Source organism: Arachis hypogaea, chromosome 15, assembly GCF_003086295.3.
Source record: "Arachis hypogaea cultivar Tifrunner chromosome 15, arahy.Tifrunner.gnm2.J5K5, whole genome shotgun sequence".
NCBI classification, from domain to species: domain Eukaryota; kingdom Viridiplantae; phylum Streptophyta; class Magnoliopsida; order Fabales; family Fabaceae; genus Arachis; species Arachis hypogaea.
This window is the reverse complement of record NC_092050.1, coordinates 112021596-112032542: the sequence shown is the minus strand read 5'-3', so window position 1 is coordinate 112032542 and position 10947 is coordinate 112021596.

Sequence of the window (10947 nt, the reverse complement as noted above, 5' to 3'; positions counted from 1 at the left end):
AACACAAGAAAATGAAGATTTGAGAAGCTGATGCCGACGCGCACGCATGGACGACGCGTGCGCGTGACCGCACCAAACTCCAAGCGACGCGTACGCGTGACATGACGCGTACGCGTGACCATTGCATCTTCAAAGCCACGCGTCGGCTCTCTCCTCTCTCTAGATTAGGGTTCTTAGTTTTATTCCTTTTTAGATCTAGATCTCTTTCTCCTTCAATTTAGTTTTCTTTTACTTTTATTTGTTCTAGTACTTTACTTCTCTTGTTAATTCCTTTATTTTGTTAATTTTAGTTTATGAACTCTCTTGTTGATTTTCATTTTCTTTCAATGCAATTTATGATTTCTATGTCTTTTGATGTTTACCTTAATTTCTATTGTTGGTTTTTTACTTTGATTAGTTGTAGCTTCCTTTAATTCTTGCAATTGATGATATTTACTTTTATTGCCCTCTATGTGTTTGATGAAATGTTTCCACTAGTTTTAGAGTAGTTTTCTTTACTCTTGGCCTAGGCTAAGGGAATTGAGTGACCTTGAGTTATTGGGTCTTATTGAATTGGTGATTTGAGAACCCTATGTGGTCAATTTTTTGTCCATTGACACTAACCTACTATTAAGCTAATTAATAGCTAGGTTGGGACTTATGGTTGATGTTGATCAAGCCTATTTAACGTACTTAATGCTTTGAGGTAGATATTGTACTTACTTCAAGCATAGAAGTAAACTTAATGGGTTGGTCCCTCATAATTATCAATATATAGTTTGTAGACAAGGATGGTGATCTCAATTCCTATGTCTAGCCAAGAGTCCTTCCTTCTTTTTATTAATTCTTGTTATTTACATTTCTTGTTCCTTATTACAAAAATCCCAAAACATCCTTTCGTAGCCAATAATAAAGCACTTAATTGTAATTCCTAGGGAGAACGACCCGGGATTAATACTCTCGGTTATTTTATTGGGGTTGAACTAGTGACAACCATATTAAATTTGATTTGAGGATTCATTGTTGGTTTAGAACTATACTTGCAACGCAACTATTTTTTTGTGAAATTCTTTACCGACAATAATCCTCTTTCATAAGGCTATTTGGGTAAGTGAGCTATTTGAAACAATGGCCTCAATCATATAAGTGCATTCATACACAAATAATGGACATAAAGAATCAAACAAATCAAAGATTACAATCATAGAAAGAGAATAGTGCACACAAGAATGAAAATAAGTGGTCATATGATGTAACCACACAATTAGGCTCAAATCTCACATGCTTGTGTTCTTAGCTCAAAAACATGATCCACAATATATAATTCAAGCAAGTTCTAAAATTTTTTTTTCAATCAATTGGGGTACCCTATAGACAAAATCCTTGAAAAATTTCATTATTTTGACTAAGCTTATTATATATAGATGCAAAACAAGAAAATACAACTAGAAATTCTAAAAAGACCTACGAATGAAATACAAAAGTGTTGAGATTAGAAATTTGTCACCCAAAAACGCTGATTGGTCGGACGACCTCCCCACACTTAAAAATTTGCATCGTCCTCGGTGCATTCAAAGATAAGCAAAGGGGTACGGCGACTCTCCGGGTTGCCACCTTTAGCTGGTGGATCAACCGGCTGTTGCGTGTTCTTTCTTCCGCTTCCATTTTTGCTTATGGTGCATCAGTCATGAAAAATAGAAAATAACATCGTAAGATGAGAAAATACAAAAGCAAGGAAGCGTAAATTGTTGGAATAAGGCAAATCACTAGAATGAAGTGAGTGAATTAGTGTGACATTGATGAAAAATAGGTGTGTGGGTTCTAAGTTTGTGCGCGGTTGGTGCACGAAATTGTGATGTCCAGGCTCAAACTATTCCTGGCACGTGAGCAACTTGGTACGCGTAATCGTGATTACACATTCATAATTTGTCACAACTTCGATACAACTAACCAGCAAGTGCACTGGGTCGTCCAAGTAATACCTTACGTGAGTAAGGGTCGAATCCCACGGAGATTGTTGGTATGAAGCAAGCTATGGTCACCTTGTAAATCTCAGTCAGGCAGATATAAATAGATAATGGTGTTTTCGAATAATAATTAATAAGATAGGGATAGAGGTACTTATGTAAATCATTGGTAGAAATTTCAGATAATCGAATGGAGATACTTTCGTTCCTCTGAACCTCTGCTTTTCTGCTATCTTCATCCAATCAGTCTTACTCCTTTCCATGGCTGGCTTTATGCAAGGGCATCACCGTTGTCAGTGGCTACATCCCCTCCTCTCAGTGAATAATATGCTCACGCACCCTGTCACGGCACGGCTATTCATCTGTCGGTTCTCGATCATGCTGGAATAGGATTCACCCTCCTTTTGCGTCTGTCACTAACGCCCAGCACTCGCGAGTTTGAAGCTCGTCACAGTCATTTAATCATTGAATCCTACTCAGAATACCACAGACAAGGTTTAGACTTTCCGGATTCTCTTGAATGCCGCCATCATTCTAGCTTACGCCACGAAGATTCCGGTTAGGAGATCTAAGAGATATTCATTCTAGCTTAATTCATGTAGAACAGAAGTGTTTGTCAGGCACGCGTTCATAAGGGAGAAGGATGATGAGCGTCACACATAATCATCACCTTCATCACGTTCTTGGGTGCGAGTGGATATCTTAGAAGCGAAATAAGATGAATTGAATAGAAAACAGTAGTACTTTGCATTAATCTTTGAGGAACAGCAGAGCTCCACACCTTAATCTATGGAGTGTAGAAACTCTACCGTATGAAAATACATAAGTGAAGGTCCAGGCATGGCCGAGATGGCCAGCCCCCATGGTCTAAGAACTATGCGTTCCAAGATGTCTAATACAATAGTAAGAGGTCCTATTTATAATAAACTAGTCACTAGGGTTTACATGAGTAAGTAATTGATGCGTAAATCCACTTTCGGGGCCCACTTGGTGTGTGTTTGGGCTGAGCTTAAGTGTAGCACGTGCAGAGGCCATTTGTGGAGTTGAACGCCAGTTTCTGTGCCAGTTTGGGCGTTCAACTCTGGTTTTGGATCCTTTTCTGGCGCTGGACGCCAGATTTGGGCAGAAGGCTGGCGTTGAACGCCAGTTTACGTCATCTATTCTTGGCCAAAGTATGGACTATTATATATTTCTGGAAAGCCCTGGATGTCTACTTTCCAACGCAATTGAAAGCGCGCCATTTCGAATTCTGTAGCTCCAGAAAATCCACTTTGAGTGCAGGGAGGTCAGAATCCAACAGCATCAGCAGTCCTTCTTCAACCTCTGAATCTGATTTCTGCTCAAGTCCCTCAATTTCAGCCAGAAAATACCTGAAATCACAGAAAAACACACAAACTCATAGTAAAGTCCAGAAATGTGAATTTAACATAAAAACTAATGAAAACATCCCTAAAAGTAACTAGATCCTACTAAAAACATACTAAAAACAATGCCAAAAAGCGTATAAATTATCTGCTCATCACAACACCAAACTTAAATTGTTGCTTGTCCCCAAGCAACTAAAAATCAAATAGGATAAAAAGAAGAGAATATACTATAAATTCCAAACTATCAATGAAACATAGCTCCAATCAAATGAGCGGGACTTATAGCTTTTTGCCTCTTGAATAGTTTTGGCATCTCACTTTATCCATTGAAGTTTAGAATGATTGGCATCTATAGGAACTTCAGATTTTGAATAGTGTTATTGACTCTCCTAGTTCAGTATGATGATTCTTGAACACAGCTTCTTTATGAGTCTTGGCCGTGGCCCTAAGCACTTTGTTTTCCAGTATTACCACCGGATACATAAATGCCACAGACACATAATTGGGTGAACCTTTTCAGATTGTGACTCCGCTTTGCTAAAGTCCCCAATTAGAGGTGTCCAGGGTTCTTAAGCACACTCTTTGTTTTTTTTTGCTTTGGACCTTGACTTTAACCGCTCAGTCTCAAGTTTTCACTTGACACCTACACGCCACAAGCACATGGTTAGGGACAGCTTGGTTTAGCCGCTTAGACCAGGATTTTATTCCTTTAGGCCCTGCTATCCACTAATGCTCAAAGCCTTGGGATCCTTTTTATTTGCCCTTGCCTTTTGGTTTTAAGGGTTATTGGCTTTTTCTGCTTGCTTTTTCTTTTTCTTTCTAATTTTTTTTCGCCTATTTTTTCTCTTTCTCTTTTTTTTTTTCTGCAAGCTTTGTTTTTTTTTTTTGCTGCTTTTTCTTGCTTCAAGAATCATTTTTATGATTTTTCAGATTATCAAATAACATGTCTCCTAGTCATCATTCTTTCAAGAGCCAACATATTTAACATTCTTAAACAACAACTTCAAAAGACATATGCACTGTTCAAGCATTCATTCAGAAGACAAGAAGCATTGTCACCACGTCAATATAATTAAGCTAAGTTCAAGGATAAATTCGAAACTCATGTACTTCTTGTTCTTTTGAATTAAAACATTTTTCATTTAAGAGAGGTGATGGATTCATAGGACATTCATAACTTTAAGACAAAGTTACTACTATGTAATGAAGACACAAACATAGATAAGCACATAACATAGAAAACGAAAAACAGAAGAAATAAGAACAAGGAATGAATCCACCTTAGTGATGGTGGCGTTTCCTTCTTGAGGAACCAATGATGTCCTTGAGCTCTTTTATGTCTCTTCCTTGTCTTTGTTGCTCCTCCCTCATTGCTTTTTGATCTTCTCTTATTTCATGGAGCATGATGGAGTGCTCTTGATGTTCCACCCTTAGTTGTCCCATATTGGAACTCAATTCTCCTAGGGAGGTGTTGATTTGCTCCCAATAGTTTTGTGGAGGAAAGTGCATTTGAGGCATTTCCGGAATCTCATGGTGATGAGCTTCTTGCGCCTCTTGAGCTCCATGACTGGGCTCTCTTGCTTGCTCCATTTTTTTCTTAATGATGGGCTTGTCCTCTTTGATGAGGATATCTCCCTCTATGTCAATCCCAGCTGAATTGCATAGGTGGCAAATGAGGTGAGGAAAGGCTAACCTTGCCATAGTGGAGGACTTGTCAGCCACCTTGTAGAGTTCTTGAGGTATAATCTCATGAACTTCCACCTCTTCTCCAATCATAATGCTATGGATCATGATGGCCCGGTCTATAGTAACTTCAGACCGGTTGCTAGTGGGGATGATTGAGCATTGAATAAACTCCAACCATCCTCTAGCTATAGGCTTGAGGTCCAATCTTCTTAGTTGAACCGGCTTGCCTTTGGAGTCAATCTTCCATTGAGCTCCTTCTACACATATGTCCATAAGGACTTGGTCCAACCTTTGATCGAAGTTGACTCTCCTTGTGAAGGGGCGTGCGTTCTCTTCCATGTATGGCAAGTTGAATGCCAACCTCACATTTTCCGGACTAAAATCTAAGTATTTCCCCCGAACCATTGTAACATAGTTCTTTGGATCCGGGTTCTTACTTTGATCATGGTTCTTGGTGATCCATGCATTGGCATAGAATTCTTGAACCATTAGGATGCCGACTTGTTGGATGGGATTTGTTAGAACTTCCCAACTTCTTCTTTGAATTTCATGTCGGATCTCCGGATACTCATTTCTTTTGAGTTTAAAAGGGACCTCAGGGATCACCTTCTTCTTGGCCACAACATCATAGAAGTGGTCTTGATGGGCTTTGGAGATGAACCTTTCCATCTCCCATGACTCGGATGTGGAAGCTTTTGTCTTCCCTTTCCCTCTTCTAGAGGATTCTCCGGTCTTAGATGCCATCAATGGTAATGGAAAAACAAAAAAAGCTATGCTTTTACCACACCAAACTTAGAATATTGCTCGCCCTCGAGCAATAAACAAAAGAATAGAAGAAGAAGAAGAAGAAATATGGAGAGGGAGAGGGAGATGTGGTTTCGGCCAAGAGGGGTGTAGAGGGGTGTGTTATGTGAATTTGATGAAGAATGGAGGGCTTTATATAGGGAAGGGAGGGGGGTTAAGGTTCGGCCATATGGGTGGGTTTGGGTGGGAAATTGGTTTTGAATTTTGAAGGTAGGTGGAGTTTATGAGGTAGGTTTATGGGGAAGAGTGGATGGATGTGAGTGGTGAAGGTTTAGTGGGGAAGAGAGATTGAGGTGATTGGTGAGGGGTTTTTAGGGAAGAGTGTTTGTGGGGTTGTGTGAAAGAGAGTGGTGAGAAGAAGTGAGTGGAGGTAGGTGGGGATCCTGTGGGGTCCACAGATCCTGAGTGGATCCTGTGGGGTCCACAGATCCTGGGGTGTTCAAGGATTTACATCCCTGCACCCATTAGGCATGTAAAAATGCCTTTGTACCCAACTCTGGGCGTTCAGCGCCAGGTTGGTGGCCATTTTGGGCGTTCAACGCCCATTTGTGTGCCATTTCTGGCGTTGAACGCCAGAACCATGCCTGTTCTGGCGTTCAGCGCCCAGAAGCTGCCCATATTGGGCGTTCAGCGCCAGAACCATGCTCTGTTCTGGCGCTGAACGCCAGACAGATGCTCCTCCAGGGTGTGATTTTTCTTCTGCTGTTTTTGATTCCGTTTTCAATTTTTATATTTATTTTGTGACTCCACATGATCATGAACCTAAGAAAACATGAAAAACAATAAAAATAAGAATTAGATAAACATTGGGTTGCCTCCCAATAAGCGCTTCTTTAATGTCAATAGCTTGACAGTGGGCTCTCGTGGAGCCTCACAGATGTGCAGAGCTTTGTTGAGACTCTCCAACACCAAACTTAGAGTTTGGATATGGGAGTTCAACACCAAACTTAGAGTTTGGTTGTGGCCTCCCAACACCAAACTTAGAGTTTGACTGTGGGGGCTTGGGTTGACTCTACTTTGAGAGAAGCTTTTCATGCTTCCTCTTCATGGTTGCAGAGGGAGATCCTTGAGTTTTAAACACAAGGGAGTCCTCATTCCATTGAAGGACTATTTCACCTCTGTCAACATCAATCACAGCTCTTGCTGTGGCCAGGAAAGGTCTTCCTAGGATGATGGATTCATCCTCTTCCTTTCCAGTATCCAGGACTATGAAATCAGTAGGTATGTAAAGGCCCTCAACCTTTACTAATACATCTTCTACTTGTCCATAAGCCTGTTTTCTTGAGCTGTCTGCCATCTCTAGTGAGATTTTAGTAGCTTGCACCCCATAGATTCCCAGTTTCTCTATTACAGAGAGGGGCATGAGGTTTATTCCTGAACCAAGGTCACACAGAGCCTTAAAGATCGTGGTGCCTATGGTACAGGGTATTATGAACTTTCCAGGATCCTGTCTCTTCTGAGGCAATGTCAGTTGATCCAGATCACTTAGTTCACTGATGAACAAGGGAAGTTCAACTTCCCAAGTATCAATGCCAAATAATTTGGCATTCAGCTTCATGATTACACCAAGAAACTTGGCAGTTTGCTCTTCAGTAACATCCTCATTCTCTTCTGAAGAGGAATACTCATCAGAGCTCATGAAGGGTATAAGGAGGTTCAATGGAATCTCTATGGTCTCTAGATGAGCCTCAGAGTCCTTTGGTTCCCCAGAGGGAAGCTCCTTATTGATTACTGGACGTCCCTGGAGGTCTTCCTCCTTGGGATTCACGTCCTCTCCTCTCCTCACAGGTTCGGCCATGGCGCTTATGTCAATGGCCTTGCATTCTCCTTTTGGGTTCTCTTCTGTATTGCTTGGGAGAATACTAGGAGGGATTTCAGTGATCCTTTTTCTCAGCTGGCCCACTTGTGCTTCCAGATTTCTAATGGAAGACCTTATTTCATTCATGAAACTTACAGTGGCCTTAGATAGATCAGAGACTAAATTTGCTAAATTAGAAATATTTTGTTCAGAGTTCTCTCTCTGTTGCTGAGTTGATGGTGGAAAAGGCTTGCTATTGCTAAACCTGTTTCTTCCACCATTATTAAAGCCGTGTTGGGGCTTTTGATCCTTCCATGAGAAATTTGGATGATTTCTCCATGTTGAGTTATAGGTGTTTCCATAAGGTTCACCTAAGTAATTTACCTCTGCTATTGCAGGGTTCTCAGGATCATAGGCTTCTTCTTCAGAAGATGCCTCTTGAGTACTGTTGGATGCAGCTTGCATTCCATGCAGACTCTGAGAAATCATATTGACTTGCTGAGTCAATATTTTGTTCTGAGCCAATATGGCATTCAGAGTATCAACTTCAAGAACTCCCTTCTTCATAGGCATCCCATTACTCACAGGATTCCTTTCAGAAGTGTACATGAACTGGTTATTAGCAACCATGTCAATGAGTTCTTGAGCTTCTGCAGGCGTTTTCTTTAGGTGAATGGATCCACCTGCAGAAGTATCCAATGACATCTTAGATAACTCAGACAGACCATCATAGAATATATCCAGGATGGTCCATTCTGAAAGCATGTCAGAGGGACACTTTTTGGTCAACTGTTTGTATCTTTCCCAAGCTTCATAGAGGGATTCACCTTCTTTCTGCCTGAAGGTTTGAACATCAGCTCTAAGCTTGCTCAGCTTTTGAGGAGGAAAGTACTTGGCTAAGAAAGCCGTGACCAGCTTATCCCAAGAGTTCAGGCTGTCTTTAGGTTGAGAATCCAACCATAATCTAGCTCTGTCTCTTACAGCAAAAGGGAAAAGCATGAGCCTGTAGACTTCAGGATCTACTCCATTAGTCTTAACAGTATCACATATCTGCAAGAATTCTGTTAAGAAATGAAAAGGATCTTCAGATGGAAGTCCATCAAACTTGCAGTTCTGCTGCATCAGAGAGACTAATTGAGGTTTCAGCTCAAAGTTGTTTGCTCCAATTGCAGGAATGGAGATGCTTCTTCCATGTAAATTGGAATTAGGTGCAGTAAAGTCACCAAGCATTCTCCTTGCATTGTTGTTGGGTTCGGCTGCCATCTCCTTTACCTGTTCGAAATTTTCAATTAAGTTGTCTCTGGATTGTTGTAATTTAGCTTCTCTTAATTTTCTCTTCAGAGTCCTTTCAGGTTCTGGATCAGCTTCAACAAGAATGCCTTTTTCTCTGTCCCTTCTCATAAGAAAGAGAAGAGAACAAAAAAAGAAGAGGAATCCTCTATGTCACAGTAAAGAGGTTCCTTATTGTTAGTGGAAGAAAAGAGGGGGAGATAAAGAATGTAATGTAATGGAAGAAACACAACTGTGAGGATGGTTGAGATGTGAGATGAGATGTTAGTAAATGAATGAATAAATAGAATAAGATGGGAGAGGGAGAATTTTCGAAAAATATTTTTGAAAAAGAGTTAGTGATTTTCGAAAATGGTTTTTGAAAAGTGTTAGTAATTTTCGAAAAATTTTTGAAATCAAAAATAAAAATAATTAGTTAATTAAAAAGAAATTTTTGAAAAAGGGGGAAGATATTTTTGAAAATTAGAGAGAGAGAGAGTTAGTTAGGTAGTTTTGAAAAAGTTAAGAAACAAACAAAAAGTTTGTTAGTTAGTTGAAACAAATTTTGAAAAGATAAGAAGTTAGAAAGTTAGATAAGATATTTTGAAAAGATATTTTTGAAAAAGATAAGATGAGAAGATATTTTTGAAAAGATATGATAGAAATTAGTTTTTGAAAAAGATTTGATTTTTTAAAATCTCAATTAATGACTTGATTCATAAGAAATCACAAGATATGATTCTAGAACTTAAAGTTTGAATCTTTCTTAACAAGCAAGTAACAAACTTCAAATTTTTGAATCAAAACATTAATTGATTATGTTATTTTCAAAAATTTGATATAAAAATAAGAAAAAGATTTTTGAAAAATATTTTTGGAATTTTCGAAAATAACTAAGAATTTTGAAAAAGATTTGATTTTTGAAAAAGATTTTGAAAAAGATAAGATTTTCAAATTGAAAATTTGGTTTGACTTATGAGAAACAATTTGATTTTTAAAAATTTTTGAAAAAGTCAACTCAAATTTTCGAATTTGATGAGAGAAAAAGGGAAAGATATATTTTTTTGAATTTTTTATTTTTTATGAAAAACATGAAAATTATGCAATGCATGAAATTTTTAGATCAAAACAATGAATGCATGCAAGAATGCTATGAATGTCAAGATGAACACCAAGAACACTTTGAATGTCATGATGAACATCAAGAACATATTTTTGAAAAATTTTTAGTGCAAAGAAAACATGCAAGACACCAAACTTAGAATTCTTTAATGCTTAGACACTAAGAATTCAAGAATGCATATGATAAACATGAAAAGACACAAAACAAAAAATCATCAAGATCAAACAAGAAGACTTACCAAGAACAACTTGAAGATCATGAAGAACACCATGAATGCATGATAATTTCGAAAAATGCAAGATGCATATGCAAGTGACACCAAACTTATGATATGACTCAAGACTCAAACAAGAAACAGAAAAATATTTTTGATTTTTTTGATTTTCTAAATTTTTTTGGATTTTTTTGAAAATTATATGAAAAAGAAAAAATAAGGATTCCAAAATTTTTAACATGAATTCCAGGAATCTTGCATTCTTAGTCTAAAGCTTCAGTCCAGGAATTAGACATGGCTCACTAGCCAGCCAAGCTTTCAATGAAAGCTCCGGTCCAAAACACTAGACATGGCCAATGGCCAGCCAAGCTTCAGCATGTAATTCAGACATGACATGCCTGACATACCCTACAGTCGTGTAACAACTGATGGTTGGAAGCCTCAGTCCAAAGGAATTTAGACATGGCTTTACAGCTAGCCAGGTTTCACATGCTTCATGAAACACTAGAATTCATTCTTAAAAATTTTGAATAAAATTTTTGAAAACATTTTTATATTTTTTTTTCGAAAACAGATGAGAAAATTTTTGAAATATTTTTGAAAAATTTTTGAAAATAAAATAAAAAGAAAATTACCTAATCTGAGCAACAAGATGAACCGTTGTTTGTCCAAACTCAAACAATCCCCGGCAACGGCGCCAAAAACTTGGTGCACGAAATTGTGATGTCCAGGCTCAAACT